The sequence below is a fragment of the Taeniopygia guttata genome, chromosome 2 (genome assembly GCF_048771995.1).
Source record: "Taeniopygia guttata chromosome 2, bTaeGut7.mat, whole genome shotgun sequence".
Lineage (NCBI taxonomy): Eukaryota > Metazoa > Chordata > Aves > Passeriformes > Estrildidae > Taeniopygia > Taeniopygia guttata.
In genome coordinates, this window is record NC_133026.1 from 96748707 (window position 1) to 96756903 (window position 8197).

Genomic DNA, 8197 nt, shown 5'->3' on the forward strand with positions numbered 1-8197 from the left:
ACTTCTGCCCTTTCTCCAGCTGTGCAACTCCACGTATAGGTCATAAAGTTAGTGTAGCCCAAAGAGAATGTGTTCAACAGGCTGTCTCCCAGTGGGAACAATTATTTTAAAAAAAGCAGTGGGAAACAGGAAGGATAGAAATTCCCTGGATGTCTACAAGAACTTTGTTGCCATAGCTAATAGGGCATTTCAACGACTGACAAGTGGGACACATTTTGTGTTGAACAGAGCCCTAAATTAAATATGGTTCTTGACTCCCAAAAAATTTTAACTCTTGGAATGTTTGGGTTTTTTTTCCATGTAATGAGAGAAAAGCATAGGTAGGAGTGCAGAAAAGCCTGATTCTTTGTTCATTCAAATTTTCATCAGAAAGAAATCTATACCATATCATAAATCAGTCTTTACTTCAGAAACTGACCTTGATTTCCTCAGAATAAATGGAATATCTCAGTTTCCTGCCCTCTCACTATTGAATATCTCACACTGATATAGATCAGTCAATGACAAAGATCTTTGGCTTGTAGACTGAGAAGGTCTAGACACATGCTAACCATCTCTGTCATTTCTTGTAACTTGTAGTTATCTTCAGAAAAACTTGTAGCTGCAGAAATACTTGTTCTCTAAAACCAGATTTCAATGATATTCCCTTCCATAAAACTGAAAAACATTTGCATTCCATTATCAGTCATTGGGAAAAAAAACCCAAAAAAACAAGCAGGAGCAGCAAGAAGAACGGGTTTCAAGATTTCCAAGGTGATTTTATCTTATTTAAAATGTACTGCCTTCAAAGATTCTAGGAGCAAGTGTATTTTCTCTTGGCTTTCACATAATCCATTTATAACCCCATAGTAACAATGAGGAAAATTAAAGTCAGACAGTGGGGTAAACCTCTTTATGAATAATTTGGCCCCCACCTACCCTTAAAACATCTGTTAAAGCATACATTTTTTGCTGTTTCCACATTTATGTGCTATTTTATTAGAAAATTTATCTTCATACATTGTTTCTTTTAGATTTTTAAAGCATCCTTCCTCTTGCTTAGAGTGATTATATTGCAGATTATTGCATTTGCTCAAAAAATATATCTTCCTTAGTCATTCATCTTGTCAGCTGATACTGTGGTAATCAATGCAGAACCTTTATAATGACATAGATGGTCTCAAAGAGTACTTTTGCTTGTTTTACTACAGAAAAAATTAAAAACCAAACAAAAAACACAAAAAACCCAAACCAAATAAGGAAAATATAAAAGGTAAACCCAGATAAATTATTTCAAATAGCAAAATCATCTACAGTTTTAATGCTATTTCCCTCATTGTTATCAAAGATGATACTTTTTCATTACTACTTAGTGCAAAATAAGGAGGGAGGCCATATTTGCTTGAAAGCAGTAAAAAGAAACAGATTGAAAATCAAATTTCTTCTTTTTATGCATGCAAAGGAGACAGGGTACTATACTGGGTCCCCAAAATAGGTCTCATAGTTACTGTTTATCTCCTAACCTCTAACACCTCAATACTCAAGGCAATTTTCATTAGAGTGAATAAGTTTGCAAGATTTACCCTTTTGTTTCAGCTGTAATTTTGGGACTCTGGATGAAAACAGTGACACTTATGTGATTTTTGGTCTGGGAATGTGTATGATGCAAGAATTCTCTCTTGGTATTCGAATTGCTGTGTGTATTTACTAAAGGAATTTTTACATAGAGTTTCTCCTTCAGAGAGGAACACACAACTGACTTCCAGGCAATATGAAAAAGCACAATGGCATACCTAATTAAGAAGATAATAAAGACATTTGCTCAAGAAAACCCAAGGCTAGTAATTTTTATATCCTAGTTAAAATAAATATAACATCTTGTTCCCAAGTGTGGGCACTTCTGCATATAAGTAACTGCGGATTAATCATCATTACCCCAGTAATCTAATAGCTGTGATTTTAGATAAACAGAAAATCTGTGAAATATGTGAAAGTCTAACTTTGTTCTCAAGGTTGGGAGAATTCCAGTTACCAAATTGTAAAATCAGAAATGTAAAATTCTAACTGGCATGTTGGAAATGAAATTAAGAAGATAATCAAATTCAGTAAACACCCAAACATTTACTGCCTAGCAGGTCTTATCAACAGTTAATAATGTTGGAATGCTATATACCTTGCAAAATTATTTGACTATGCATTAAATGTTGACTGAGGAGGTTTACAGTGACTGAAGTAGATTGTGAATTACTATGTCCTTGAGATTTTTCGTAGAAGATTAATCTCTAGATACCAAAAACATTGTGAAGACAAAACTCTTGGAGGTTAATTTGTCTTGAACTTTAAAAAAGGACATGAAGAAGATCACAAAAATAACTTTGGTATGCCCTTATAGACACATTAGTTTTGAAACCACTCTTCTTTTTTCTCAGAATTTTTAGTTTTGAAAAACACTTTTATAGAAGAATGAAGGAGTTTTTTGTTAGTTTATAGAGTTCTATAACCCTGACCTGATTGTTCCAAACCTGGAGATGTAACTTCAGAGTTACTACAACAGCACAATACTCTCAAATTCTTTTCATTTTGTTCTCAGGAAGCTTATTATTTAAGGGTAGCATTTTAGCCGATTTGGGGATAGAAACAACACAAAGCAGAACTCAAAAGCTACATTGCAGAATCTAATGCACTGACATTTTTATATGTGTGATGCATTGCTTTTACACTGACATTACTTCTAGTCAGTATATTATTCTTTCTAAACAGTTCAAACACCATTGTATTAAAAATTTACTCTTTTTATGATGAAAATATTGCGTGGCTTATCCCATTTCTCCTCTCTTCTGGATTCTGTGGGAGTAACAGAAGAGTATATGTGTAAGCATTCACCAGTAGAATAATTAAAGTACTGCAGTGGTCTATCAAGATATGTTCTTCAAGTCTGGGACTCCTTGTGTATATAGGCAATGACCATTGATAGACCTATTTAACATATACCGCTATGGAACAGGCAGTTCCATAAACTCAATGGAAAAGGAGAAGTAATTGTACTGTGCCCAACCCACTGGATCTCTTTGGTGGACATGTCCGGTCCATGCTCTTAAAACACAGGAAGGAAATAGAAGATAGCTGTGTGAATATTCTTTGTTTATATGGATATTATCATCAATTGTTTCTTGTAACAACCTGAAGAGCAGGAAAATTTTGTCCAGGCTTGTACTGGAAAGAAATATTTTAGCTGTTACACAAAAACTTTTTCTTGATCTCTCTGACTTCTAAGAAATCAGGAGAGGGACAAGGATAACTAAAAAGAAAAACAATACAAAATGTGCAGTTGGTTACCTGAAGTGACAAAGTGGTCTATTTCCGTATGCTGGTCATTTCCATAAGAAATAAACATCCCTCATGAGGTTCCCATGTGCTCACTTTTTTGAGCTTGTCCAAGTCCCTCTGGATGGCATCCCTTACTTCAGATGTCTCAGCTGCCCCACTCATCATGGTGTCATCTGCAAATTTGTTGAGGGTGCTCTTGATCCCCTAGTCTATGTCGCTGATGAAAACACTGAACAGTACTGGTCCCAGTATGGATCCCTGAGGGAAGCCACTTGTCACCAGTGCCCACTGAAACATTGAACTATTCACCACTACACTCTGGGTATGACTGTCCAACCAATTCTCTCTCTAATTGAGAGAGAAGGATGTTGTGGGAAATTCTGTCAAAGGTCTTACAGAAATCCATTCAGATGACATCCATAGCCCCTCCCTTGTCCCCAGCGCTGTCACTCCATCATAGACGGCCAGTAGGCTGGTCAAACAGGACCACATTCTGTTTTGTCAGGAATGTTGCTACAAGGTCAACTGTCACAAAAATTTTGAGTTGAACCGGCTCAGCAAATGTATCAGCAACTGGATTTCATTTATTTGGTGATCAGCTCAGTAATGAATACTCATAAAGAGAAACAGAACTTGTAGCCAGTAGTGAAACCACTCACCTCTTTCATACTATCACTTATTTTCCAGTCCCTTTTCCATGTTGTTTTAGAGATCGAGTCTGAAAGTATTTCCAGCGTAGGATTTGAAGGGACAGATAGGAAAAGTTGAGTTCCAAGCAAATGGATATCCTGCTGAGAAGACAATAGAGATTTGATTCAACAAATATCAGGCTTGCATTTGAACCTCATTTCTCACAGTTCTCTTGTTTAATTTCAGGAAAAGCTAGAAATTGTTGACATGATGTAATGTAATGAACACATTGCATTTAATCACATCACTAACACTGCCTGGTGCAAGTTAATGAGCATTCATTTGGGATTTTGGGCTCCTTTTTGTTTTAGTCATTAAAGCAAACAAACATTATTATCAACAAATTGTCTCACTATAAAAAGAAGTTTGTGTACGTAAGCAGCTCTAGCATTTCATATACAAGTTGTGATCTCAATAGTGCTTCAGACTTATACAAATATTATACCTATCTGAAACCAAGGAGTTTGTTCTATAGGTCAACTGCATAATATCCTGAACTTCATCATCACACATTTTTACTTCATTTGATAGTACACTGATGTTTTGCTTGTTGCTAAGTTGTGTTTACCTGAAGCCAAGGACTTTCTTTGTGTCTCATTCTCTTCCAGTGAGAAGGTACACAAAAAGGCTGGAAGAGAGCATAGCTGGGACAGGTGACACAAACTGACCAAAGGGATATTCTACACCATAGAATGTTATGCCCAGGGTATAAACCGGGGGAATTACTTGGAAAGGAGATTGGTCAAGGTTCAGGGATGTGATCTGACATTGGTCAGCAGGTGCTGAGCAATTGTATTGTGCATAATTTATTTTTCTTGGGTTTTATTTTTTCCTGTAATAATAACATCAACTTTTGATTCTCCTCCTCATTCCACTGGGGTTGGGTGTGAGTGAGCAGTTGGTGCTGCTTTGCCAGCAGGGCTTAAATCATAACAAATGTGAAAGTTAAGTAAGTGAAAATTAAATGTCTAATGTGTTTGCTTTTATAGATAATTCTATCAAAGTACTCTGAAAATATGAAATTCATTTAAAGGAATTTTTTTGGTTTTCTATACAGAGAGCTGCAACACAGTGTCACTTGGCCTAAGTTCTCATGCATGACAGTGTGAGATTCTAGTTTTAGATGCCTTTTAAAGGAACTTCAAGTGGCATTGACATGTTGGCTCTTCTTTATTCTTTTAAAAAGATCAGTAGCAGAAAGAGTATACTCCTAGTATATACAACAGCAACAAGTTTGAGCAAAATTTTTATGTTAGGGAAGACTTACAGTTTACACCATTCCTTTTTTTTTTTTCCAATATCATTGGTTTAATTAACTTAAGCAAGATCTGTGAATCAACACACAATATTAATATAGCTTGTGTGGTATAACAACAATTCCAACAATAAAAACAAAATAAATATAGTTTCTTCTCATGACAAACATAATTGTAATTAATAATAACAATTTATAAATCATATTCCATATCTTGCATTATAATTTTCCATAGCATGGCACAGAAAATGATATGAAAGGAAATTTTAAATGAAAAGTCAGTCTGTCAGGACAAAATCAAAATTCCCTAAATATTAGGGAAACCCAAGTAACAGACATCTCTTTAGGTTTCCAAAAGGAGAAGGAAAAGCCAAGGAAAGTTCATAATAGGATGTTTCTGTCTTAAGAAAAAAAGAAATCCAGTAGCAATTAAGCCCATTTTTGTATCACCCTTGTATCATTGTGCTTACAAACAGTCCTTTAGTATGTGGAATATTTTTCCTTATTTGTTTCTCTGCTTACTGAGCTTGGATTATAATTACCGAGGTGAAAACATGCCACTACATTTTGAATAAATTGAAAGGTTATTCTCCGAAGTGAATTCCTCCCAACATGCAGCTAGAAATAATCTATAAAAGTGAACTTCAGTGCTGGGCCCTAATTAAAATAATTTCAATAGTAGAGTGAATATTAGGTCCATGTATTTCTTTCAGACATTGTTTACTGGTTAATCACTGCAGTGCAGAGTTCTTACTAATAATCAGTAAATCATTGCTGATGCCCAAAAAGAGTCCCATCCTTTCCTCTTGCCTTCCTCAATTCTCTCTTTTTCTCTTCAGTTGGGATGAACAAATTATCAAGGGACATCTCAGGATGCAAACTCATTATCTCTTCTCTCATTATAGACAAACCCACACCACTACCAGGCGTTTGTTCCCACTTACGTGATTGATCTGCGTATGTTCGTGAAATGGGTGACCTGGCAAAGTTAGCACAGGCCTGACAGACTCAATTCCTATGAGAAGAAAAACAGGATACCTGTGTAGCAAGATTCAGAAGACTGAATATATTTTAAAGTGTCAGAGATTGCTTAAGTAGGAAGCATTATACAAAGGCAAAGAGCTGAGACCCCCCCCTCAACTCCTTCCAAAGCTAAAACAAACAAAACAAAGAAAAAAGCCAGCTGCTATACAGCAACAAATTCCAAAGAAGTGTAAATCTGAAATTTTCCAAAATACAATTTCTAATACAGACTATTGCATAACTACTCCTAAAATTTTTGCTACTGGAAAACCTAAAATTGGTGAGTGTCAATGGCCATCAAAAATATATTCAGGAAGAATTCAAGCAGCCACTAGCTTGGGGTTAGGAGTTCAGTATTGAGCCAACTAAATGAAAGTGCATTTAAAAATGAAACAAACAAGAATAAAGAAATAGTCATACAGATATATATAGGTGTTTTAAAGGATAATAATTCTCACCAACAAAACAGCAGTCTTTACATGAGCAGTCAGTCACTTAGGAAGATAAAGATAGATTCAAGACTACTTACTTTTTAAAATACTTATAAGCTTTCCAATTGAGGATGCTTAAAGCCTAGGAAGGTTATTTTGTGGATTAAATCAAGAATTAAGAAAAGAATATATATTTATGTGTAGTGTGCAAATTTTCAACATATGTTACTAACAGAGTTCCCAAAAGTTCTGTGTTGAGACCTGAGGATTCAACACAAATCTATTAAAAAAAACAAACAAAACAAACAAACAAACAAACAAACAAAAAACCAAATAGCAAGGTTTTCCCTGATACAAATGCTGAATTAAGGATGAGGAAAACAAATGGTTACTGCTAAGAGTACACAGGGGTACGCAGTAGGGGGAATAAACTAGAAGAATATAAAATCTATGTGAGATCTCATTGCAGTTACAGAGACATGGTGTGATAGCTCACATAACTGGAATGTTGTCATGGAAGAATGGGTAAGAGAGGTGAGGTGATGGATTTGCTCTTTATGTGAGGGAGCATCTGGAATGTCTCAAGCTCTACCCAGAGGCAGACAAATTAATTGAGAACTTATGGGTAAGAAGTAAGGGACTGCATAATATATATGGGTGATACCTGTGTGCATCTGCTATGGACCACCTGACCAGGAGGAGGATGTTAATGAGACTTTCTATGGAAAAGACTGCCCAGAGAAGTCCTGGAACCTCCATCTCTGGAGACATTCAAAACTCACCTGGATACATTCCAGTTTAACCTGTTCTCAGTGGAATTGCAGAGGTCCCTTCAACCCCTAACAATTCTGTCATTTTATTATCTGTGACACCAAGGTTCCAAAGGTGGAATAAACTATCTAAGCTAAAATCTAAAGTCACTGGATACACTTGCAACAGGGAAAAACATCTGGGACGCTGATGATTGGCTTTCAAGTACCTTTTGAATATTCAGTCAGAAAACATATCTGCAATTTAAATATCTTGTTAGACTTGATAACAGTTGTCAAAAAAACACATTAACATGCCTAGGGGATTATTTCCCAACTTCCTTAACTGCATCTATGTGACTAAGACAAGATTCAACATGTGCTGTATGATCCCAGGTGAATATATCTCCATGTTTTATGCAATGATAATTCAAACTAGCTGAAATCTTTTAAAAACATTGTTCAATTAAAAGACATACTTCAAATACAGAGAAAGGGAAATTTTGTAAGTCATGTTCACTCACACAACAATCTGCAAATGTACCAAATCATAGCCTTGTTTAAGCAAGCTCAGCCAATAAGCGTCATTTTGACTGAAGTTTCCCCTAAATTTCCCCTAAGATCTTCATAGAGAAGTTGATAAACTATGAGCTGAATGAGGAAGCAGTTTGGTGGGTTAAAACTCCCTGTATGATTGGGCTCAGAGACATAAAGTCTAGTTGGAGGCCAGTAACTAGCAGTGT

General features: G+C 35.7%; 1 long non-coding RNA gene across 1 annotated transcript in view; it reads right to left on the bottom strand.

The window, feature by feature from the left end:
• The window catches only part of LOC140682395 (uncharacterized), a 33346-nt gene extending 25172 nt beyond the window's left edge, over nt 1-8174 (bottom strand). The window contains exon 1 of the long non-coding RNA XR_012054072.1: nt 3966-8174. This is a non-coding gene — a long non-coding RNA (uncharacterized lncRNA). The remainder of the gene's footprint in view (nt 1-3965) is intronic.
• Nucleotides 8175-8197: the final 23 nt, after the last annotated feature.